At 37.2% G+C, this 26586-nt stretch overlaps 1 protein-coding gene across 1 annotated transcript in view; it reads left to right on the top strand.

Annotated features, from left to right (window-relative positions):
- Positions 1 to 26586, top strand: part of itgb2 (integrin, beta 2) — a 119243-nt gene that overhangs the window by 28665 nt on the left and 63992 nt on the right. Inside the window, exon 2 of the mRNA XM_039756427.1 lies at positions 18249 to 18408. The gene's annotated coding sequence lies outside the window, so the exon portion shown is untranslated. The remainder of the gene's footprint in view (positions 1 to 18248; positions 18409 to 26586) is intronic.

Here is a 26586-nt window from a genome sequence, read left to right as displayed (position 1 = left end):
CCAAAAGCCCTGGGAGGTTGCCTTTGGTGGCAACTTGATAAAGTGCTGAAGGCAGCAGCGGATATCATGAGCTCAGGCATCATTTAGCACAAGCACTTATAGCCAGTGCCGTTAATGATTCACTTTATTAAAATGGGGGAGAAGGCCCAGATGCAACCGAGGGTGCAGACAGGATTCTTATGATGGCCCAGACCTGGCCGTCGAAGGCTAGCTTTTGGAAGCAACTCCGGTTCCCAGAGACCGTCACAGTGACCATGCTTAGACCAGACTTAGTGTTGCTGTCAGAGTCAACAAGAGAAGTTGTCATCAAGGAGCTTATAGTCGTCTGGGAAGACAGGATGGAGGAGGCCGCAGATAGGAAGCAAGCCATGTATATACAGAATAGGCAGAGTACATGATGTTTGCCCATAAAAGTGGGCTGTAGATAGTTTGCTGAACAATCTGTCTGCAAAGCATTCCATCTCCAGTGCATCAAGAGGACACACAGAAAGCAGGCGTTCAGGAAAAGCACAGTGGCAGCAGGAAAACCTCAAGATAGCTGTGGTTGAGGAGAAATAAACTGTGACATAATGCTACTCAGACACAGGCTGGAGTCTGATCAACCTCTGCTAGATCACCCGGGCATATGATGTATGATGGTGAAAAATCCAAAGCATCCAATGACCCCGGGCTACATCACTGATGTTGTGTCTGAATGCATTGGAAGTTGTATGCATTAAGTGTCTTTCATCGTGCCTAACACATTTTCCACCACAACAGATATGGTCAGGGTGAGCATGTGCTCACAGCAAAAAATGTGAAATAATTTATTATAGAGAAACCAGCAACACTTTACATTCTGCCTTTTATTAAAGTGTACAAAAACTGTAACCGTTCAGTAACTACCTGCCCAACGTCTTTGTAATTAGGACTTATTCTAATGTACTTAATGAATAAAGAAAGCAAAAACGCGATCAGGTATATAATTAAAAAATAAAAATAGACACACATCCATACTGCTGCTTGAGTTATTTATAAGTTATAGTGTAAACTCATTGTAACAAGGGACACTTAAGGTATTGTTACAAAAATAGTGATATTTCACAATTCATTAGTGAATATTTTGCAGACATGTCTGCATCCTGTGAGAATTTGTGACTTGTTTGCTTGGAGTGTTTTTTGTTTTTGATATTCTGCCTTCTGGCGCATCTGGCAAGCTTGAAAACCACAAAGCTACTTGTTGCAACATAAACTAACACATTCTAATTTTGAATACAGCACATAAACTCCTGTAAATAAAAAATGGATTATTTTTTCTGAATTATAAATTATTTGAAGGAATCAAGGCTAACCTCACTGAGTACACTGTAAATTACTTAAAGGCATCAAGATGTCTCCTATCTGTTGTTATATCATGGATCTAGTGATGTAGAGCTGTCTACCTGTATGAGCTGTCTCTAGCCAATCCAACTTCGCCTACTGGGCCTACTATTGGTTGCTAGTCAGTGTTTCTTTATTCACTTGTTGAATGTCAGTTTACTTCCTCTACAGCAGGGGAGTCCAGTTCCAGTCCTGGTGGGCTGCAGTGGCAGCAGGTTTTCAATCTGACCCTCTTCCTAATCAGCGAGCAGTTTTCACTGCTAATTAATTCCTTTTCCCTTCATTTTAATATCCCTGTTTTTAAGGATTCAGTTATCTAAATTGATTTGTTTCTTCATTAAATGGCAGCCAAATAGAAATGAGATGTGAAACGAGCCAACAGATGACCAGCTAAACTGGTATTTCAAACTCCAACCAAATCTTAATGAGAAGCCGATTCTTTTTGTTAATTGAACTCATTATTTAATTCCATGGCTTGTTGCTGCTCTCATCCTGCCACAGAATACTGTTGATTTTCTGTTTTTTTTTTTCTAAGAACACCATCTGGTGACCTAAAAGATCAACCTTACTGAGACCATCACTTTTCTTAATTTGCAGATATTGTGTGATGGGCACAGGTGAGCTGATCATGTGGCGGCTTGTTTTGTTTCTCATTATTGTTTGGCTGCTCATTAAGGAAAAAGAAACAACTAAGGGGCCTGAGTCACGTCAGTTAAAACTAAGGCAAAACAAGTTAATCAGCACCAAAAACTGCTCATTAATTAAGAAGATGGTCAGAATAAAAACCTGCAGCCACTATGGCCCACCAGGACCAGAGTTGGACACCCCTGCTCTAGAGCCTCTAATATTTATATTGCCTTTATTGTTCAAATCTGCATCTTTCTTACCTTTGGTCTTTGTTTATATTTGTGCTTTGCTTTGTCCTTTCGCTCCCTTTTTATCAACATTTCTAAGTAAAATATTCTTTCTTTCTTTGTAATTATTAATGAGATTCTAACACTGTCACCTTCCACATTTTTTGGAACCTACAAACTCAGGTTATTACAGCTACAGTAGAAATTAAATTCCCTAGCCAAATTTTTGCTAAGTGTGGTATCCTAGTTAGATTTGGTTACATTTTTAATGGCTTAAAACTACACAGACCTGTAGTGTGAAGACAAAATATACCGCACCTTAGCAGCATTTACTGCAGTGCAGGAGCAGACCCTGACTGGAACATCCAATTATAACCAGATACATTCTTATTCACAAGCTTCTCATCAACTACCACACTAACAGTTGTAAGCAGATTTTGGGGTGAGATGATCACCACTGAGTCTCAAACCCTAGGCACAATCACACCCAAACCAGTCATGGGTTCAGATATAGTCCCTTTTTATTAACAATCGTCATGTTCACAGACAGAATATGACAACCAAAAGTACAAACAGTCCACAACACAATCCTCTTCCTCCACAGTCCTCCCAACTCTAACCTCTTGGTCCAGATGATGCAGGTCCTTTTATCTTTGACCCGGCAGTACAACTGGAGCTAGGACTTGGTCCATAGGAAACACTTACAGGTCAGACTGGAGTTCCACAAAGTATTGACCATATCCACTTGCAGCAGTCCCTAGTGGTACCCATGGAACCCAGCAGGGTTGAAACCAGAACTCCAATTCCCATGATGTTCTGTGGGCCTCTGAATGGATGCCCAAATCGGAGGGACGCTGCCATCTAGTGTCTTGGGAGACATAGTACCCAGATACTGGTGTCCTCCCAACATATTGGCCTTGCTTCCATCCATTCTGAGAGCCTGTCTTTCCATTTTCTTTAATAATAATATCTCGTCCGGGCAAGGAATCATCTACTGGGATGCCCATCCTTCTGCTGCTGCACGCATACAGTCTTTAGATTGTCGGAGGAACCAGAAACCAGAAACAACACTTCTCAGCATACAACAAGAATCTCACAGAGATACGAGGCAGCAACAATGTATCAGTCTGCCACCTGCAACAGAGGAAACATTGAAAAGCCTAGTAGATAAAGTGTGTCACCTTTCAACACAAGCATAATGAGCTGATTTATTAAATGTTTCCACTTCTATTACAAAGGCTTACTGTTTGTGTGGGTTACAGCTTCTTTTAAATTACCTGTGTTCTCCTTTTCTTTCATTACAGCTGTCCTATAGGATATGCAACATTTTGCATTTTATTAAAAGCTAAAAGAAATTAAAGTTTCAGTTTATCTAACAGTTTACAGATAATTATTTTGTGTTAAGAGTCAGCTCTTAATAGTCTTCTTTATAAGCCCATGTTTTCACAGTTCTGAAAGAGGTTTGAATAAGTGATTTATTTTTAAAGCATTTGTTTACATATACTGTAGCATAGAGCAAAAAGCAAACGTATTCTTGCATTATCCATCCATCCATTATCCAACCCATCCATCTATCCATCCATTATCCAACCTGCTATATCCTAACTACAGGGTCACAGGGGTCTGCTGGAGCCAATCCCAGCCAACACAGGGCGCAAGGCAGGAACAAATCTCAGGTAGGGCACACACACACACACACACACACACACCAGGGATAATTTAGGATTTCCAATGAACCTAACCTGCATGACTTTGGACTGAGGGAGGAAACCGGAGCACCTGGAGGAAACTAACGCAGACACGGGGGGAACATGCAAACTCTACGCAGAGATTCTTGCATTATTAGTTACTAAATTATATCTGCTCAGCTATTGTACATGCTGTGCTCTTACTTGATTCCCTGCCCTTAGCTATTTTATTTTTTTCCTTTTGTTAGTGCTTTTTGTTTACTATTTTGTCCCATTCTCCATTGATGATCAGAAATGAAGGAGATGGAGGCTTCTGTCTCCAGCGATTGCTCAGGTGTGTTTTTTGCCTTTTCTACCTTAGACAGCTACCTGAGGTTCAATAAATTGTTCAGAGTTTGCTTTAGTATTTCACTGAGGCAGTGAGCAAGTAACTGTCTCCAAATCTTCGAAAAAGATTTTTGCTTCTTTCAAGCTGATACTACATTTTAATGTATGTATTAGGACTTCATCCCTGGCTTGTCCTTAAAATTTCTGTTTTTCTTAGATCTCCACATTACATGTTTCTTGGTTGTTGTAATTAGTTTAGGTCTACTACTGTTTCAGAGTTCCCTTAGTTTATGTAATTGCAAGTTACTTTGTGTTTTAATCTCTTTTTATTAGTTAGCTTTTGTTTATCCTTCTTTCTTTTTATGATGTTTACTTGTCTGTTAGTATTGGTTATTCCAATTAAAATTAATAATTTCATTAATCAGATTATTGATTTATTACTTGAGAAAGTTCTCTGTAGGTATTTGCTTTAGTAAAGCCTAGAGGCTAATTCCTAACACTACACAGTTGTGATCCAGTGTCACAGTTAACAGAACTGAATTACTGTACATATGGTAAATCTGATGTTATTAGGTTTCTGTTATTGCTGGAAAAACATGAAAGTTGTTGTTTCAAGACCATCATTTACCTTAAATTAAAAAGCACCAGATGTTAAAAAAAAAAACTTTCATTCATGAACTGCGTAGAATTCTTCAAGCATGGACGGAAGCTTATTTAAGCTCATAAGGAAACCATTTTTTTAATCTGTTGTTTATTTTTTGTCAAATTGAGTGCATTCTACCAAGAAGTCCCTCATTTTTAAAGTCAGAGGCTAAATTTAAAGCTGAAACTGTGAAATAGGAGTAAAGTGAATGAGAAAGATCTTATGTACCACAAAGGTCCAAGGTGCTTTACTTCAAAGTTTTATAACAAACCATTGACACAAAATCTTTGCTGCCTACTATGCGGGTCCAACCAGAAATAACTTAAGACTCATTTTGAGAAGCAACCCACAGTTAGGTGCACCTGATAATATAAAAATTGATAATTGATAATGATTTTTTTTTTTTAACTTTAATTTTACTCAAATGCCTTTACCCATATCAAACTATTTCTCATATTTAACAATATTTGATTCCTGGATGCTAAGGCCTGTGATAATAACAATTGACTAAAACACAGTGTGCTGTTATTACCTATTGTGATAGCCCATATATATTTGTCTTTCTGTCCATCTGTCTGTCTGCATGAAACAACTTAACAACAGCGTGGATGAATTTTGTTGAAATTTCACACACTTATTCTACAAACTGTCTAGACAGTTTAAAATTGTGTTGAAAAGAGTAATGTAAAAGTACAGAGTAATAGGGATTGTGGAATAGAGGTGAAAAAGAGAGTGCAGGCAGGGTGTAATAGGTGGAGAAGAGTGTCAGGAGTAGTTTGTGACAGACGGTAATTCATCTGCAAGAGTGAAAGGGAAGTGCTACAGGACAGTAGTGAGACCAGCTAGGAAAAGAGGAAGGCCTAAGAGAAGGTGTATGGATGTGGTGAGAGAGGACATGGAATGTAGATGACAGGAAGATATGGAAAAAGATGATCCGCTGTGGCAACCCCTAACAGGAACAGCTGAAAGAAGAAGTTTAAAATTTCGTTGAGCTATATTGAACAGTTCATGCTGTTAAAAAATGTCAAAATCTCCCATTGACAAGCACTGGCAATTTTGCGAAGTCATCAATCTTAAAACAAAGAAACCTTCTGTGTGGTTTTAACAGCAAATTAGTTCACTCTTTCAATTTTACCTTGACATTGGTAACGCCAACTTATATATTTTCCTATTTTTGACCTTTGACCTCCCTGATAACCGCTGCAAACGTTAAACAGTTCCCGAATACAAGTTAATGAAACACCAGCGTACTGTACAGTACTGTGCATGTGGGTAGGAAGTAGTGTTGATCAGTGAATTTCGCCAAAGCGTTATTCTCAGAGAATTTGCTGCGTTCACATTCGCCCTTGTTCGTCAAATTATTCATTGATAATTCACCCAGTTTAGGAGAACTTTTTTCTCCAGTGTCCCCATAATGCTTTGTGAGGCCAGCACGACATCCCCTGAAGCTGTAACAGCCAACATTGGACATCCCTTGGGTATATAATGCTGATCATTTGCATTATAGACTGTGTGGGACTTAGTTGGTGGTAGTACAGATAAGTAAATAATGCAGACTCTCAAAATGATATTTTTATGAAACATATAGGCCATAAACAAGTTATCTCTGCTCGTTGCCACTTCAAAAAATAGAATGTGTTAGCGATTTCAATCATGACATGCCACTTTGAATTTTCTGCATTTAAAACACCTAATTTGTATTTTTTGTGACTTTTGACTATGATTTCGGCATTTCCACTTTGTTTTGACAAAATATATGATTGCACGTCTCTGACGGTGTTCTTTCTTCTTTGATCTCATGGAGGCACGGTGGTGCAGTTGTTGGCACTGCTGCTGCACAGCTCAGGTCATCTTTTTGGCCACAATAACTGTTCCAGTATAGCTGGCAAACGTTTACCTAGGCCTCAGGGATAATCAAAACTAGGTCAGTTAATTCTTCCCCATTGACTTCAATGCATTTTGCCGAGGAGTTTGCTCATCACAAGTAGGAAGTTTCTTGCTGTTTTGAGCTGCTTGAGTGCTGGCAGGGGCAGACAGGAAGGCGTCTCCTTGTAGTCCTCTGATTGGCAAGTCCAGAGAGATGCAAGCAGAAACCTACGTAGCAACAAATTGCTTCTGGTTTATGAAGTCTTCCCAGTGGCTTGAGAACAAGCAAAGAGAACAAGTGGGGCAGCAAGCAGTCCTTCTGATACTATAAGTTGAAACAGGTAAGTTAAATGACCTTCTCAACCGTTAAAGTACAAAATATTAGCAAGGAAAGCAAAAGGTTATCTATAAATGATACTTTGATAGTATGCATAAGAGTAACTAAACCTTTATTCAGCACTAGCAGGAGTATCCGGCGTTTCCCGGGAATCTATAACTGGTGAATTTTCCAAATGAAAGAAATAGAACATAGAAATAGAAGAAACAGTTTTGTGATTGACATTTTATTGTAAGTTCCTCCACTCTGGATTTTGTCTGCTGTGGCGTTTCAGACGCCCTTGAAATAGACTTTGTTGTGGCATCTGAAGTGGACCTTCCAATTGTAGGTCTTTTTTTCGGTGGCATGGGTATATTAGCGAAAAGCAGGACAATTATAATGTGTTACATGGTATTACGTATGGAATAAACACCACAGTGAGATGAATTTACGTTATTTACAATACGTCAGAAAGTGAACAAAGTGTGACATGCAGAAACGCGGGTGTGTCAGCCGGTCACACGCACTGGGTCGTTCACATTTTACATCCATATGGCGGTTTCCCTTCACCCGATCAAAGTAGTCGGCCTTCTCATATTTGGACACTTCCACCATCTCTTGGCAATTTAAAGAAATACGGGTAAAGAGCGACACACAGAGACCAAAGCTGCCACTAAATGGCGCCGCGGTGAATGTCTGTTGCAACGTGTGGCCATCTTGTCAATGATACGTACGGGGATGTGTGGTGAACATTGTGTCGGTGAAAAGGTGCCCTGTGGGTCATCACGAACATTTTTCCCAACCAAAACATACCCCTTGACCTTCTCCTTGTCACAAAGGAGCCCCATCCCCAGTTTGGTGCATATTGGATGCCCGGTGCATATTTGTATGGCGGACAAACAAACATACATACACACATCAACTCTGCTTTATATATTAGATTACCCTTACAACAGCAACAACATTTATTTATATAGCACATTTTTATACAAATAATGTAGCTCAAAGTGCTTTACATGATGAAGAAAGAGAAAAAAGACAAAGAATTAAAATAAGACAAAACTCAGTAACATAGAATAAAAGTATGGTCTGATAGCCAGGGAGGACAGAAAAAACAAAAAAAAACTCCAGACTACTGGATAAAAAATAAAATCTGCAGAGGTTCCAGACCATGAGACCGCCCAGCCCCCTCTGGGCATTCTACCTAACATAAATGATTGATCAGTCCTCATTATATTCAGGGTTCTCATGAAAGAACTTGATGGTGACGATCATGTGGACTTCTGGCCTTTAATCCATCAATGTAGGGACATCATGGTGCTTTGATTAGGTGGTGGTGGGGTAGATTGCCACCACAGAAAACCGGCAAAAAGAACAGAAGAGAGAGTAGGGGTTAATACAGATTTTGGAGCCACCATGAATAATAATGATAATTAATTGAATATACAGAGCATCAGGATTAAACTAAAATGAAGTTATGAGAAAGCCATTTTAAAGTAATGTGTTTTCAGCAGTTGTTTAAAGTGCTCCACTGTATTAGCCTGGCGAATTCCTATTGACAGGCTATTCCAGATTTTAGGTGCATAACAGCAGAAGGCTGCCTCACTGCTTCTTTTAAGTTTAGCTCTTAAAATTCTAAGCAGACACTCATTTAAAGATTTAAGATTACGATTTGGAATATAAGGTGTAAGACATTCCGATATATAAATGGAGTGAGATTATTTAAGACTTGGTAAACCATAAGCAGTATTGTTAAGTCAATTCTGAATGACACAGGTAACCAGTGTAGTGACATCAAAACTGGAGAAATGTGCTTACACTAAACAAACTTGACAGCACCATTATATGCAATGATTCACTATTTCCCTATCACTGTTATTTACTAGAATAACAATATTTTGTGAAGACAGGCAATACTGTATGTCCCGATAAGTAACTGAAAAATATAAAAATGCTTTGGTTTTTATAAGCTGCTGATTTAATAATAATAATTGTGAGCGGACACAAACATCCATCCATACTATGTTGATCCACATGATCATAGTATATTAAGAACAGGGCGAATGTAACTGCAAGTGGGATCCACCCTCCCTTTGATGTAATTTGCATATAATAGGTCAAAACTCATTAGAGCGATTATTTATTAAAAACTTGTGACCAGCGTCGAGAGGATGACCAAGAACCAGACAAAAACAGACAATACTGCCATTTATTTGTTTCAACTTCAAGCACTGTGTGGAATCATACGTGTTCATCTGTTAAACTGTTTTCATTTTTTCCTCTGCCCTGATCTCTTATGATGATGAGATAAAGCAGGCATTAAAAAATGTGGATGAGCTTTGTGCATGGGCTTACTAGCTACTCAAGTGCCCAGTTTGGGACTTTGAAAAGCTGGCCAAACTATAATTTACCATCAAAGTGCCACATTCACCCGATATCCATAAAGGTAGTCACTGTAATAAGGTTTGCCTTATACTTCTATTATTTCCTAAAATTTGTCGTAACTGAATAGCTTTGCAAGTTCCATTTTATAAAATTTACAATGGCCAGAATGCTCAAGCAAAGAAGGCATTAATTGTAATAGATTTTTTAATAGATTCTGTTATTTGACAATTCCAGATTGTGGGGTATGTGTGTGTGAGTGTGAGTGGTCCCTGTAATAATAGTAATAATAATAATTCATTACATTTATATAGTGCTTTTCTCACTATTCAGAACTCTACCACACAGGGAGGACCCAGGATGCAAACCCATGATCTCCTTACTTGCGAAACAGTAGATGGACTACAGTCCTGTCTAGCCTTTTACCCAATCCTGATGAGATAGCCTTTGGCTTCCGAAGCCATGAAATGGACTGAGATGGTTCTAGAAATGACCTACTGAACTCTGTCGATTTAGGTCTACAGTACATGCGTAGCCCTTGAATACACCTGAATGTTACGCCATGTGTACATTTTCTAACTTGTTATTAATGCTATTATTTTTTATACTGTTTATCTCTTAAACACATGCTTTTTCAACCAGGTCATGTTGTACATACCTGTTGCCCCTTAATTAGGTGAGCATTTAAACAAACCATGTTCATTTATAAAAAATATTCAGTTTGCTGGTCATATTAATAACATTTCTTTTAATTTGCTAACATTGTGCTTGTTGTAGATCTAGCTATTTGTTTTTTCACTTTTTACAATGTTCCACATTTTTTTATCTTGATTTTTTTAAATAAACTTTGTTAATCCTCAAGGGGAGATTGTCTTTTCACATGACCTTTGGGTGTCAGAGTGTAGGGTCAGCCATTGTACAGCACCCCTACAGCAATTTTCAACTTAAGGGCTTTGCTCAAGGGCCCAACAGAGTAGGATCCTTTGTGGCAGTAACAGGATTTGAACCAGCAACATTCCATGTATCAGTGCAGATCCTTTTTTATTACAACTGTTATAAGTAACTTTTCTTTGTTCCGTAGGGATTTTCAGTTATTAAAGATCCATTTAAAAGCATGTCAGTGTTGACATTCTTCGTCCAGCAATGTTGAGTAATACTTGGTATTCCACCCTAAATAGGAGTGAATATAATCAAAAGAATTTAGAGGAGCCTTGGAAATTCTGGGATGCTCCTGCAAATCAACATATTCTATTATATTCATAAAGCTTTATAGAACAGTATTAATTGGATAAATCCACAATAAAGATGTGAATTAGTAAAGCTTATAAAGCTTTATAGAAATGCAATAAATGTAAATGAAATGAATTGTGAGTATGTAGATGGAACTACTCCATGATATGATTTATTCCACTAAAAAATTGCTGATGGTAGGAAATTTAGAGTCATTGATTATAGGATGATCAGTTTTACCACTTCTCCAATAGTAGTAATAGGTCTAATTTTTATTTAAATTTTGTTTGTGGCTTTTTCACTACCATTTATAATGTACTAGCAAAATACCCGCGCTTCGCAGCGGAGAAGCAGTGTGTTAAAGTAGTTTTGAAAAAGATAAAGGAAACATTTTAAAAATAACGTAACATGATTGTCAATGTAATTGTTGTGTCACTGTTATGAGTGTTGCTGTCATATATATATATATATATATATATATATATATATGTATATATATATATACACACACACACATATAAACATATATACATATACATATATACATATAAACATATCTACATATACACATATCAACATATATATACACATACATATACATATACACACAGACACATATATACATATATATACAGATCTACATATATATATATACATATCTAAACATACATACATACATACATATATATCTACATATATATGTACTGTATATAGCAAAATCCCCGCGTATACCACGTTGTCAGTTCAGCAGTCTGGTTGTAATATGACCAAGCTGTGCACTGAGATTACTTTTGAGAATGCAACGTCTAGTTTTGTCCAGGAGGAAAGCAATGTTGCCTCAAATCAATGGCAACCTTTTGTGTGGTGTATCCCTGAGACTTATTAATTATCATCGCGAAGCAGAGCCTTACTGGAAATTTGAGGCATTTGAATTGAAATGGGAGATCAGAGGGTATAATGGTGATGCGAGGAATACATTCAGCGTGTGGCGCTCTGCTGTTTTTTTGTGTAGCTGCCTTCACACAGCTTCCCCGCTGCTTTATAAAAAAACGCCATATAAGGCCGTCATTTCTCCTTGCTTCGCGGTTCTGTACTGTTTTATTGTTCGTTTATTATGATTCTTATAGCTATTGTGTAGCTATTTGAGACTTACTGTACTGTTCAGGTACCCATTTCCTTTATTTAATCCGCGGCTTGTACGCTATTTTTTGTTCGTTTATCACGATTCTATAGATATTTATTGATTCCCTTCTTTAGCTGACTGCCTGCTCATATAAGGCGCTCCGCTGGCTTTTTGTGAAGCAGCCTTTACACAGCTTCTCCACTGTTTTATAAACGAACGACATATAAAGCCATCCTCTTTCCTTGCTTTGCCAAGAAAGCTGCCTTTTTATTTAATCCACGGGTTCTCCGCTGTTTTATTGTTCGTTTATTACGATTATTATAGTTCTCTTTATATATCACGTTGTCAGTTCAGCACTCTGGTTGTAATATGACAAAGCTGCACGAGCTCACTCTTGAGAATGCAACGTATAGTTGTCCAGGAGAAAAGCAATCTTGCCTGAAATCAATGGCAACCTTTTGTTGGGTCTATCCCTGAGACTTCTTACTTCTCATCATGAAGCAGAGCCTTACTGGAAATAGGAGGCATCTGAAATGAAATGGGAGATCAGAGGGTGTAACAGGGATGCAAGGAATACATTGAGTGTGGAGAAACTCTAGAGACAGTGTGTGTATTAACTTGTGGATTTTTCTGTGAGTATTTGGTGGCAGCGTAACAAAGTTGCTTCCGCAAGACCGCGTTAGCTACGGAGCTCAGCTCAGAGCGAAATGAGGTGAATGGGAGGGGAGATGATGATGTGACTCCCCCAACTGCCTTAACTGTCAATCCCCCCATGAACACAGTCTCTCGGAATTTGCATAAGCACAGCCCTTCACCAGCAATTTTAACTTAGTTACAAAGTGATCAAATCTCTTGTTTATACCCTGCGTCCTCTCATTAAACTTGTATCCCGCATTAGCAGTGGGCATGACAAACTCCAGCGGCAGCCTGTCTATGAACTTAATTTAAACTTTAGGTTTACAGCTTGCTTTCTTTCCGAAGTTGCTGCAGTCATGAATATGCTTGTATGCATCACTGTGCATGACAAACAGCAGTGGGAGCGTGTCTATAAACTTAATTTAAACTTACGGTTTACACCGTGCTTTGTTTCCGCAGTAGCTACACTTATGAATATGCTTGTATGTGTCACTCGCTCGCTTCTTATTGTTTCGCTGTCTTCTCAATTGTATAATGCATGTTTTCTTCAGCGCTTTTTGGAGCTCTTCCTTGTTTTCTACATACTGCGCTCACAGTCAGTTCACGTGATTACGTGGGAGGCGTGATGATGTCACACGAAACTCCGCCCCCCACGGCCATCGAGCTGAACTCCATTACAGTATAAGGAGAAAATTAGGTTTCAGTTATGACCATTACGCGTAGAATTTCGAAATGAAACCTGCCCAACTTTTGTAAGTAAGCTGTAAGGAATGAGCCTGCCAAATTTCAGCCTTCCACCCACATGGGAAGTTGGAGAATTAGTGATGAGTGAGTGAGTGAGGGATTTGCCTTTTATTAGTATAGATTAAATAATTAATCTAATTTTATAATCTTATTTATGATTTTGGGGAACCACAGCTGATCTCAGTAGCACTGGGTATAAGAATAAACCCTGGACAAGGCGCCAGTCCATCAAAAGACAAAGATGCCACGCCCAAGTTGAATGTGTTTGTCTGTAATTGAAAGCAATGCTTAGACTGTCACCATGGTTCTGGTTTAAAGGTTTCTTTTCACTACCTCCATTACTGCCACTGTATAGCTTCTTTGAAGAAAATATGTAGTCCTTCAATCCCAGAGCGCAAATTAATGTTTTCCTTTGGCCTATGCTTTTGTTTCAGTTCTTTATAGCAGTTTCTCTCTTAACTTTTGAAATATTTTTAGATCCTTAGTTCCTCTTTTCCTCTGTGTTTGTGATCATTTTGGACCTATGCTTATCATCCACTTAGTCCATTACCTTTGTGTTTCCATTTTATCACACACACACACACACACACACACATTCTCAGATCCACTTAATCTAGTTCAGGGTCACAGGGAATGGAGTTTACCCCCGCAGCATAGGTGGCAAGGCAGGAATAACCCTGTCAGGATAACAGTCCATCAAATGGCCCACTCACACACATTATTAGTCTCACCTAAGGTCAATTTAAAATCACAAGTCTACCCTCTAAGTAAGTCTTTCGGAATGTGGGAAGAAAACCAGATTACCTGAAAAAAAAACTTAAGCACAATATATAAACTCTTTATAGGCAATGACTCAGTAGAAACTTTGCACACTAAATCCAGAAAGCAGAAGTGCTTACCAGTATATACTCTTGCTGACTTCATTTTGTTACTTTTTGTATATCATTAAGATGACAATGAAATGACATTCTTCTACTGTTACCGTTAGTTTATTTTCATAATTCCCAAAATGTCTGCTTTTCACAAGCTTTGGCTCTGTTGTAGAATAAATGTATATATTGTGAAAGTCTGTTTCTGACTTTCTTGTTTTATCTTGTATGTTTCTCAGAAGGTCAATTGCTTCTGTTTTATTTTAATCTGTGTTTTGTTTAGTAAAGATGGACTCTATGCAGACATGTAGGGTTAGAGATAAATTGAAGTCAGTTGTTTGCCATAAGCCTCATTTCAAGTTTCTCTTTTGCTTTTCCATTGGGGATTTCTCAGGTCATCTTTAGCAAGATGAAATCATCCATGATCTCTATATTTTTTATCTTGGCTGCATACATGTCTTATTTTAAGTAAGATGCTATTATTTTAATTAAAAAATTGGTAAATCATAGCAGGATGTCTTCTTTGTTAATCCTACCCAACAATCATTCAGACATTTATTTAACTGTCTTCTCTATTGATCTGAGCTTCAGCTTGTCTTTGTGCATGTACAACCATGCTTCTTCTTTCTTGCTTAGGGCATCAGTGCAATTCAGTGGTTATCACTCCTGCCTCACAGCTCCACAAGCCTGTTTCCAAATCCCAGGCCTGGTCACAGTCTGCATTCCCAAAGCCACTTTGGTTAAGTAAAATGTGCTCCCAGGATAGATCCCCTGCAACAGTTAACTCTACTTAAACACTATAAAATGCTTAATAAGTTTAACTTTAAACACTAAGTTTAATTATGTCAAAAGTGTTGATTTTAGACTTTGCAGTGTAGACTCATATGCGAAAAATCAATGTGCTATTTACTATAGACAGTCATCTGGAATTTCTATACGTCTTGCTCCTGATGCCCTCCAAAACACATTATCTCAAAAACACGTCTAAAAATGCACATTAGAAGGGGATATCACCATCAAATCCTGGCTTGTAATAAGGGCAAACACAGAGTTTTAATAAATGAAAGTTATATTCTTTTCAAAATAGGCTCTTCCATAAGAGTGATGCTCCCTAGGAACAAAAAAGGTGAAAAGGACTTGCCTGTAAAGGAAATCAAAAGGCAAACAAATCCAACTACAAATATTCAAAGAATGGTCAAAAACAGAGCAATAAGATAAAAAATCCAAAGAATCACAAAAGCACAGAACTGTACAAAAAACACTCACCAAACCCCCCCAAGTACATTCAAAACGAACCGCCAGGAATTTTCTGACACCCTAAGGATTTATAGTCAGAAGGCACTTCCTAGTGGTGATTGGTAGGTGAGCCTGCCTCTTGGAGAACCACCCACAACATACATGGAACATCATCGAGGCATTGTAGCATAAACACAATCAATAGCAAATAAACATGAATAAAATTAATGCATACAAAAGGATGTAAAATTAACAAAGACAACATAAAACATGAATTGGAACAAAAGCCAATGAAGGGACCTTGCCTGAGATATAACAGATAGCATTTGGCTGCCTGCAAGCAAAAAACTGCATTTGGCAGCTACAGAAAATTTACTGAATGTCTTTACCATTTACATGCTGAAACTGCTGTACTTATTTACACTTAAGGTTAAGATGAAACATAATGCAGAATTTAATTAAAGCTAAATATTATGTACACTGAACTATATCAATTATTTTTAGATGTTTTAATAGTAATAATATAAGCAATTTGTAATTTATAAAGGACAACAGAAAACAAAACTCAAGTCCAAACTGCATTTTAATTGTAAAAGACCATTAGACAATTCTCTGAACTTGCTCAGCAGGTGGTGTAATTTGGGCTGAAACACAACAAAGTTCTTTCACAGGGTCTGTCAATGATTATGGTGTAACGTCCTGGGTCACTCACATCTTCTTGAACTCATAACTGAGATGGTCTAGTGCAATGAGCACATATAACAACAAGACAGGTTCATTAAAAAATGCATAGTACAGTTTTATTCCAATCAAAAAATAAACTAGTGTCCAAGAAATAAATTAGGTGCAGTGCAGTTTTTCATCAATAAATAGGCCAATAAATAATCCAATAGAGGCAGCACGGTGGTACAGTGATAGTGCTGCTGCCTCACAGTAATAAGACCAGGGTTCATGCCCCAGCTTCTCTTTGCATAGAGTTTGGATGATCTGTCCATGTCTGCATGGGTTTCCTCCAGGTGCTCAGATCCCCCACACAGTCCAAAAACATGCATGTTAAGTAGATTGGTTATGCTAATTCATCCCAAGTATTTATGTGATAAGTGCAGTAGTGCAATTACCCTGCAAAGGATTGGTGTCCTGTCCAACAATTGTTCCTTTCTTGCATTCTGGGCTGGTTGGAATAAGCTCCAGGCCCCCATAACCTTGCTCATGATTAACTAGAGTTAAAATCATTCATAATGGAGTATAAAATCCCAGAGTTAAAATCAGATTCTCTTGCACACTAACCTTCTGTGAGCCCACATGCATCTCTCTCTCTCACTGTCTGTCTCTCTCCCTCTCTCCTGCCTCCTACGTTAGCCTGTTGAATGTTTACAACAGGGCTGAGACATCCACAAGCATGGTCCCCACTCTGGATCTTGTCCCAGCCACCTTAGTCGGTCATCACTGGGACGCTTGGAGTTGCTTTCCATCGTCATGCCACCTGTCTTTCGTCCAGCAGGACACTTTGAGCACTTGATTGCTCAGAAGAAGTAACCCACACCTGGAGCTCCAGTCCCCTTGCTCCCTCACAGGGTCACCTGACCACCCTGTCTCCTGTCCCTTGCATTGGCTCTCACTTCTGATCCACTCTCTCTTTTCCAAATCATCTCTCTGCCTTGATTTTCACCTGTCTCTTTCTTTCCTTCTTAATCCTTTCCTTTTTCCCTATCTGTCCTACCAAGAGACTTCTATGCCTTTGAGGGGCTTTGCTTAACGATCTATGAAGTATCAATGGTGGGCAGCTGAGCTGATCATGCCTACACATTAACAAGCATTCATCTAGCTTCCTCAGTGGCAGTCATCCACACCCACAAGCCTGAGGCACAATGTCCTTACTTAAAAATTCTGTATGGCCACAGACCCCTAACACACAGCACCACACAAGGGTCCTATTTAAATGTTAGGAGAATAGACTTCATCAAATCAGTATTAAATATTGAGAATATTTATTCCTTGTCACTGCATTATATGCATTGTTAGCACTTATTGGTTGTCAGCTCTCATGCACACAGAGCCCACACTTATGACTAAAACCAAAATCAATACTATTTTGTCAGGGAGAGTGGCAGACTAGATGGCGTAAGTAGCTGTGCATGTCAGAATACATGACAGATGGCCACAGGAGTGCACCACGATTGTATCTAACTAGCTATGGTTATGTAAATGAAGTCTATGAATGAAAATTGCTGGAAAAGCCATATGATTTGACATGACCATGAGATCAGCTATCAAATGAGTTATTTGAGTTAAGAGGCATTAGTGTTGGCTTGCTCTTGTTGGGATTTCCTATCACATAAACAATTTTTTTTACGTTAAAACTCAAATACCTTCCACTCATCCATTGCTTAACCTCACTAAAGGAGTTAATTAAGAATAGAATAAATAGCATTGGGTTTTACTGATCAATACAGGTTACTCTCATTAGAATATAAATGAAATTTAAAAATACACATGAAGAACATGCTAATTTCACACAGCAGTGAACCCCATCATGAAAACTACATTAGGATGCCAGATTCTGTGAGACAGAAATGTTACCACATGTACTACAGCACCAAAACCTTTTTTTATCAGTGTATTTAAATGTTTCAAAACAGCATTATATTCACTGAATCATTTAAGACTGCTAAAGAATTATGCATTTGTTCATTTCTTTTTAAAATCCCATTGGAGCCAGAGTGAAAATAGAAAACAGACATGCATGTTGCAATCACTGGCTATAGTACAATGTTTGAAAAAAGGCTTAAAGTTACAGTATATAATATGTATTATGGCAAACAGTTCTAAAAATATTTAAGAGCATTGATCTTTTTAATGTACAATAAAAAGAAACAAAACAAATGGAGTCCCCACCTAACTGTCATCATAGTTTATCAAAAGATTCTTGCAAAATGGGCTGAACCTTACACTAATGTCTTTCCTTATTTGTGCAGATGGCGTAGGCTTCCTGCAAGTTTGTGGCTTTGGCAACAACAGCGAGAGGAAGCAAACTCATAATCAGAACTACCAGCTTCTTTTAGTTCAGAGCAAGTGCAATTTTCACTCCCTTTTTCAGCGGCAGTACGTGAAATAAATAACAAGACAGTAACTTTGGTAAGTACATATTTTCCATTAACTCTTTCTCAAACAGTGCACTCTTTCTAAAATAATGATTTACAATACAGTAATAAAGGAGCTTGAATAAAAGTTAAACATGATTTGATTATTATTTCAGATATAATGAAATGTGTCTTAAAAATACTGGGCTAGGTCCACTGAGAAAAAAATATTTTAAAAATAAGGAAGTGCTGCTGACAATACAGCCTTGTAGATATTTTATTCTCTGAAACTTTCTAACTTGTTGTGTGCATTGAAAACTTGTGATGTATGTACACTATGCAAGAACTCTTTTCTTTTAATATAAGCTACTTCCTTTATGGATGTCAGTCTTTTTGTTTGCCTCAAATATAGTGCCCTCACCAAGTGCTGCTCACTAAAAGGAGTATGAAATAATACAAATGAGCTGCAAAACAGCATGATATGCAAAGATAATCAAAAAGGACCAAGTTTTTCCATGTTTATAGAAGACAACACAAAATAAATTTGTTTTAGTTTTGTTTTTATAATACAAAATACAACAATAGAGGGAAATGTGAAAGAGGCCTTCAGTATTAAAGCTTTGTTGACCTTCTTTGCTGAGATGGAAACTGAAAATTATTACTGCCAAACACAGTACCCTCACCATGACCCTGAATTGGATTAAGATGCCATGAGAATGTTACGCAAATACCCAGTGCACATGTTGCTTTTTGAGGATGCAAGGCATGCGTTTTTTTCTGACATTCATTTTTCTAGAAATTATTAATGTAAATTATTGATAATTTTTTTGAACATATTTCCTCAACAAACCATGAAGATAATCTATACCTCCACCAAAAACAGTGAGTACCAACAAGAACACAGTAAGAACCAGCTGTGGACGGTATGTCAGTCCACCGTAGAGCAGAATTATACATAAACAGCAATGCAAAGCACTGGTGACATCTCAGTTGAAGCACTGCTTACAGTTTTGATCTCCAGGCTAAAAAGGAGACATACAAAAGTGAGAGAAGTTTTAGAAAGTGTCTAGAGAATAATGACTAGGCCGATTCCTGGGCTATGAGTTGTGATTTATGAGGAAAGACTGAAGGAGTTGATCATTTTCTGTTTAAGCAAACTAAGTTAAGAAGTGACATGACTGTAGTCATTAAAGTATTTTTTACACTAAGAACCTTAGACAATAAATTACCAAGTAGCATGGTAGAGAGTAGGAGTCTGGGACCTTCAAAACTTAACTTGATGTTATTTTTAAACTTTGCTCGGCTGAATGACCCATTCTTGTCATTAATTTTTCTAATGTTATAATTTACGGATGCCAGTTAACATCAACATTTTTATTATGTGGAAGGAGTCTACACTACCGGGAGAATATTCATGAAATTTCCAGATTAGAATGCAAACCCACGTCCATTGAGTATTAAAAACAATATTTCTATGCAAGGCATCAGTTTTGCTTCTCATGTATTGTTTATAAATGCATACAATTTGTATATAGTTTGTCACACTTAGTAGCTTCTGCACATGTTCTATGAGAGTTTTTCATAAAATTTAATTTTATATTTAAAATAAAAAGTAAGCCCAATTTTAATTTAAAAGAGTTGAAATAAATGATTAGAGATAGGATTAAGGTGCAGCATGAGGCATTGCTTCCACCTTGTTCATGGGCTTCAGATCGATTTCTATTAGGGTTGCTTTCTGTGTGGCATTTTCATGTTCTGCTCATTTTTGTGGGTTTCCATTAGGAGTTCTAAATACTTCCTACATTTGAAAAACTAATCTGAATTGACCAAATATGAGTAAGTTTAACAGTGGGTGTGTTAATACGTTGGTGTCCCATAGAGGCCTGGTTTCTTGTCTTGTGATCATTACAGTTGAAATAAAATGTGGTTCCTTAAGACTGTGAACTGAAATAGAAGGTTCAGGATAAAATGAAAAAAAAAAAAACTGTATTAAACAAAAAATACAGTTTTATTTTTTCAGGTAAGTGGTAAATTTTGATTGAACGGTAGTGGGTAACGTTACATTAATACCAGGCCTTTCTGGACTTGTACACTTCCAACCCCTGACTGTTCCACATAAGCAACAGGTATGAAGTGAGTGGATTTAGATGAACTTGCCATTTTGGTTGGAGACTATTTGTGTTGTAGGAAGCATAAAAAAACAGACGTTCACCAACAAACATACTGTACTGTAGCCCAGTATCCTATGTAAGGTGCTCCACCATAGACTGCTCAGCTGTGTATAGGTACTTTCCAGGCATTGAGTATAAATGTATTCTTTGATAATGTTGCCATTATTGCCCAGTACCTGTCTCAATGTGTTACTTTTACCAGGGCTATTTTGTCTTATGTTTGTTCAACATTCTATGATTGTTCCATCTAGCAAACATAGAAGTACAACAAAAATATCTGAAGCTTTGTACCATTAAGATCAAAGGTGTCATATATTGTACTGGTATATTGAGAATGGAAATACTACCAATAATTAGCAGCACTGGAAGAAGTCCAGAAAAGGGCAAATCAGCTCATTCCAGGGCTACAGGGAATGAGTTATGAGGAAAGTTTAAAAGAGCTGAACCCTTTAAGCAAAAAAAGATTAACAGGAGTCATGATTGAAGTGTTTAAAATTATGAAGGGAATTAGTACAGTGGATCGAGACTGTTATTTTAAAATTAGTTCATTAAGAACACAGGGACACAGTTGGAAACTTTTTAAGGGTAAATTTTGCACAAACATTAGGAGGTTTTTCTTTACACAGAGAACAAGAGACACTTGGAATAAGTTACGAAGTAGTGTGGTAGACAGTAGGACTTTAAAAAGTTGTCTTCATGTTATATTAGAAGAATTAAGTGAATACAGTTAGTTTGCTTTGTTGAACTGAATGGCATTTTCTTGTCTAGATTGTTCTAATGTTCTAATGAACATGAATTTCCTAAGTAATTTTATAAGGTACATTTGGAATGAACAGTGACTGTTTAACTGTTCAATAATGGTAACTATCAATAAGTAAGGCTGGCATAAAATAAAAAAAACCATATGTTATATAAACTGATTTTCAGCATAAGGAGAAGCAATTTGTAGATATTAATGCTATAAGTGATGTTGCTTTCAGCATACTTCTGTTTTTTCGTCAGTCAGTCATTTTCCAACCCGCTATATCCTAACACAGGGTCATAGGGATCTGCTGGAGCCAATCCCAGCCAGCACAGGGCACAAGGCAGGAACAGATCCCTGGGCAGGGCACCAGCCCACCGCAGGGCACACACACACACCCACACACTAGGGACAATTTAGGATCGCCAATGCACCTAACCTAAATGGCTTTGGACTGTGGGAGGAAACTGGAGCACCCGGAGGAAACCCATGCAAACATGGGGAGAACATGCAGACTCCACACAGGGATGACCCAGGAAGCGAATCCAGGTCTCCTTACTGCGAGGCAGCAGCGCTACCACTGCGCCACCATGCCGCCCTACTTCTGTTTTTTATTTTGTTTTATTTTGTTATTTTAAGACATTTTTGGATACAATGAATACGGTGAAACATGATGTAATTATTAGGTGATTAGTCTCTGGGTGAATGGATTTGGAAAAGTAGAACCTTCTTCCAAAACCCTAATTATTTAAAAATAATGATAACTGTATTTTTACAAAGTAACAAACTGTGCAACTTTAGTTATATGGACAAGAAAGATAATTAGTACAAAAATCCCAAAAGCTCTGTGTACACTATCTAATGAGTGATTTCAGATACTAGCCACACAATAAATACAGTAGCATAAAGGGTACAGTATATTACTAGAAGTTTGTAAGATGCTGAACATCTTTATGCTTATTTCAGACTGTGACCAACAAGAACCTTTGTCTAAAAATGACAAAGAATGTTGTTGGTCTTCTTCTTTTTTATATATCTTCTGAGTCGCAGAAATGTACATGAGGAATTAAAACCTAAAGACAAGAAATGGGTTGAGCAATCAAATAAACTTCCGCAATGGGGCAATACAAGAATCATAATCAACAGAATTTTTAAATAGGAACATGAACTTCTTAACAAAAATAAAATCTTTTTTTTTTCTTTTTTGAAACAGAATATTTATTTTGTGGTAAAGCTGAGGCATTAATTATTTGTAAGCCTTCAGTCTTAAGTATCATGCTGCTCAAAACTTCACAAACCAACACCACTGAGCTACACAATGAAACAGGCACTCATAGCAGCCTGAGTAATGCAAACATGGATGCAGGCAAAGAGATTAAAAAAATAAAATAAAAAATTATTTCAGAATATCCAGTCAATTTTAAACTACTCCAAAATAGTCTTTATTGGCTAGAGATCATGATAGAGACAAACTTTACATTATAACTTGATTTCTAGTGGCTGTAAATGAAAAAGAAAGTTTTGGTTATCCTTAGTGCCCCTCCCTGGAAGCATGTCATGAATTTAGCTAGTGACTGATATTTGTCCTGTTCTCAAATTTTTTTTTCTACAAGCTTCAAGTTTTTTTAGTTTTTGCTTGTGCCTTTTTTCAGTGTGGCACGAGACATTTATTGAATTATTTTTTCATCTATTGGTGAGTGGGAATTATTGTACCTTATCAAAAAGGTGTTATGTCCTATTAATCTTAATTCATGTATGACTCAATCAGTTTGACTGCTTAATGGAGAAAAACATAAAAGGGTTATCGTAAAATTCCTTATCCTGGATTACATAGGTAAAAACTCTGCTCCCCTGGAACCTAAACTCAATTAAGTATTTGGTAACAGATTAAAAACATTATTTTGAAATTAATGATTAAGTATTTGATTACTAAATGTGTAAATCCCACTTCTAAATGTGCTTAATATGAAGTAATGTATTTTAGATATTGATAACAAATGTATCCTGATTTATTGCCAGATAAAGTGTTAAATAAGAAGTTTTGTTATTCTTGTTTGGTATTACAATCTACAATCTACTGTATTACAATCTATGTGTTTTTGTGTATTCAACAGCAAAGTGTTGGTGTAATTTAACATATATTTCTTTATTTACGATAAGCAAGTTAAAGAAAATTATGCCAATGATGTCACCATGAGGTTCCTGTGATAATTATTCAACTAGCAGATATTTAGAGCAGTTGCAAGCCACACCCAAATTCTTTACAGCATCAGTGATAATGATAAGAGACAAAGCTGACACAAGTTCTCACTTGCATAACTTAATTTCCAAATTAAGCAGACAAAGAAAAGAAAGAAACAAAATTCATTAATGTTTCTGGGAATTGGATATTATAATAAACTAGAAGTCCCCACAGCCTCGCCCACATAGTAGTGAAACAGGACAGTGAGGATGGCCCTTCCCGGCTCCCCACTCCTGATGTCACGCTTCCCTTTCCCCTCGGCCCACTACCTCTGCCTCAGATTAGCATGAATATATCACTCCTGCAAGCTAACTATGATTCTTAGCACAATGAAAGACGTTGCAAAATCAACTAGAATGTTCAAGCAAATTATAGATAAAAACCCAATCTAAATCTGTTAAGTAGTTCTCCCGTTCACTAGCTAAGTGGAGCTAAGCTACACCCCGAGGCTGGCACGTAAGTAAGGAGGGCTCCATCCCACTACCGTCGGCCTGCTGTGTGTCTCTCAGATTCGCGTAAATAAATCGGTACCACAAGCAAACTACCATACATAGCGCGATGAGAGAGGTTGCAAAATCAACCAGAATGGTCAAGCAAATTATAGAAAAGCAACTGATCTAAATCAGTTAAGTAGTTCTCTCGTGAAAAGCGGACAGACATACAGACAAACAGACAGACATTGGATTTTATATATAGAGAGATATTGATACATTTTATTTTCTTTGTATTTTGGCTCTGGAAGAGCAAGCACCTACCTCAGTGACAGTGGCACCTACCAAGTCCAAGGCTCTAGGAGCCTGGCATATATTTAGTCTATACTTATTATTATTTTCAAATTACAGTATAAACATCTAAAGTAGAAAACAAGAGTGTAAAAAAATGGATGGATAATACTGTGTAATGTAGTGATTAAAGAACTTCACTTTAAATGATAAGGTGTCTGGTTCTACTCCTGTTACTCACTCACTGTGTGACTCAGAGAGAGTCACTTGACCTGTCTGTAAAAAGTACATGTTAGCTGTTGCATTGTATATCTGAACAAATTATAGGAAAAAATAAAATAAAGGTTACTTGTTTCTGTTAAATATTATCAAGATTAGCAAAGAATTTCAGGAATTATTCTCCCTCACATTATTTCAACTGATGGCAAAATACTAGTCCTTTACGGTAGGCTGCAGATTAGTTATGAGACTGCTACATTGTTTCCAGCATTCAGAATGATCATCGACATGAAAGACAGAAAGCTGCCTTACCTGATATATGCTACTTCTACAATTCTGTGTTATGTTTACTCAAAAAATCATTCTTTTTGTATTCTGAAGCTGTCTTTTCTACTACATGATCATGTTGAGCTGAAGGTTTTAAGTTGAACTGAACAAAAAGGTCTGAACTATCCCTGGCTGGGATGCTAGCCCATCTCTGAGAAAACTGTACATACCAATACTCACTCACATGAGGTCTAAAGAGAGTCAGTCATAAGTTACCTCAACACAAAAAGAATTTAATTTCATGTGCTGAGAATCTTCCTCTCCCCCTCATTCACTGGTGAAGAGCCCTGCCTTCTATTCAAAAGCTCAGTATTATGCGAGTGTGTTTCCTTTTTATGATATGCACTGATGTATAATATTATACCAAAAACTGTATCTGTTTTTCAGATTGTGCGCAAACAACTGAAAAACTGAAAAATGACTGAACTAATGACTGACTGTTTTTTTTTTTATCTACATTTTTCATATTGTTTGCCATTGGTGATCATTGGCTTCTATTAAAGCATAACATTTTTTATGTTTATTCTCCATGAAAACAAGTTTTTCTAAGTTAACACTACAAAACATGCAACATAAGTATAAACAAATAGCTAAGAAAACAGGTTTGATGAATTCAAATGTTTTTTCTTTTTTGCAAAATGGGTGTTTATGTTTGTGAATTTAAAGCTGTAATTGCTGTCAACCCTTGGGTGACACATTGACAACAAGTGACTCAAGTTCATTGAACACTCGGGTCATAGTCTTTGGACTACAGCCCGACACTCTGAACAGGTCTAAAAAAGACCCAAATCCAATGACTTCTACAGAAATAGAAAGAGAGTTGTAAGTTGGGAAACTGAAGCACACCTTCAACTGCACAACTCTTTATTTACTTCATTTAAAAGAAGAGATCACCTGATCGCATATGCTTTAGTGTTGACTTGTGTGTGTTTTTCCTATACCTTTAAAAAAGCTAATACTCTTTGTATAGTGGTGGCTCTTAATGTAATATAATGTAACTGTGGAAGATAGGGAGTACTATTGAACAATTTCTGAACCAAGATTAAATGGCCAGTATGTTTAAATTAAAAGAAAAAAATACATCTTTGTTATAAGGCATACGAAGGAGGGGATAAGCCGAAAAAGAACCCCACTACAGTAATATAACATTCTCAAACTCAAATACAATTCATTGTGGTAAAACATCATATAACATAATTTTTGTACACCAAGAGTACATAAATATACAAAGATGTAGGTCCCTAATTGACTTGCTGGTAAAGTTGATCATGGTTTCCACTGCTATCCTTTCTTGGAGATAGTGAAGGAAATGCTAAGTTGTCCTTGTGTGTGGGAGTGTGTGTGTGTGTGTGTGTGTGTGTTTAGTTTATGTGAACTCTCTTATGGGCTAACATCCTGTTCAGAGCAATTTCCTCATTTAAACATGCTCCTTCTGGCCTGGATGTTGGCTGGCCATGACTTCTTGGATGTTGCTCAACATAAGTTGCACTCGCCTACTCACACACAATTTTGTGAAAAAGATAATGATGTGTTAATTTCTGGCCAGACTGTGGTACTTTTTTTTTAATCATAACAAAAGATAAGGCACTGATATAAAATATGGTCATTTTTACTTTATGTTTTGTTCAATACCACACCTAATTGAATGTATTTACTGAAAAGGTCTTCATTTAATGACTTAACTAATGACTTGCAAATTTCCTTGTAGTTTTATCAAATGTGAATGTGCCAGACCATTTACGAATCCATGTGTGCATTAATCATTGGTTCCTCCTTTTTTTGCATGTTTTTGTAAATCTTAATGAAATCA

The sequence above is a fragment of the Polypterus senegalus genome, chromosome 6 (assembly GCF_016835505.1).
Source record: "Polypterus senegalus isolate Bchr_013 chromosome 6, ASM1683550v1, whole genome shotgun sequence".
Classification (NCBI taxonomy): Eukaryota; Metazoa; Chordata; class Cladistia; order Polypteriformes; family Polypteridae; genus Polypterus; species Polypterus senegalus.
This window is presented reverse-complemented; position numbering and strand designations above follow the sequence as displayed.